Genomic DNA, 632 nt, shown 5'->3' on the forward strand with positions numbered 1-632 from the left:
GGGTTTCACCATGTTGACCAGGATGGTCTCGATCTCTTGACCTCGTGATCCACCCACCTCAGCCTCCCAAAGTGCTGGGATTACAGGCTTGAGCCACCCCGCCCGGCCAATTTTTTTTTTTTATTTATTTTTTATAAAAAAATGGAACGCTTCATGAATTTGCATGTCATTCTTTCGCAGGGGCCATGCTAATCTTCTCTGTATCGTTCCAATTTTAGTATATGTGCTGTCGAAGCGAGCACGAGAATCCTCAATCTTTCGGGACTTACAGTGATTGAGAAAAGTGGATTGGGGCCAGATGAGGAATTATGACTCCAGGACTGTTTGATGGATATTTGTAAATTGTTTGCACAATAACCTGATCCCCACCCAACCCCTACTATAGTTCTGTGGATGTGTGTTTGGGCTTTTCCATCAAACATAAAAGCCCTGCTTCTCTGCAAAAATTAAAAATTAGCTAAGTTGGTCTCCATGTACTAACAATTCAGTAGGATGTAAAGCCCCACATTACGATGCTGACAGTGTGTGAAGCACAAGCAGGCCAGTTGTGACTGGGGTGAGAAGGCCAAACTCAGCTGGGTGCTCCTAGCAATAAGGACTATGCCACCAGAATCACAAGACCCAGTCATTCA

General features: G+C 44.5%; 1 non-coding gene across 1 annotated transcript; it reads right to left on the reverse strand.

The window, feature by feature from the left end:
• Window positions 1-135: 135 nt before the first annotated feature.
• On the reverse strand, window positions 136-242 carry LOC119473219. Its single transcript, XR_005202424.1, has one exon. It is a non-coding gene; the product is annotated as a U6 spliceosomal RNA (small nuclear RNA).
• Window positions 243-632: the final 390 nt, after the last annotated feature.

This window comes from Cebus imitator, unplaced genomic scaffold, assembly GCF_001604975.1.
Source record: "Cebus imitator isolate Cc_AM_T3 unplaced genomic scaffold, Cebus_imitator-1.0 Scaffold140, whole genome shotgun sequence".
NCBI classification, from domain to species: Eukaryota; Metazoa; Chordata; class Mammalia; order Primates; family Cebidae; genus Cebus; species Cebus imitator.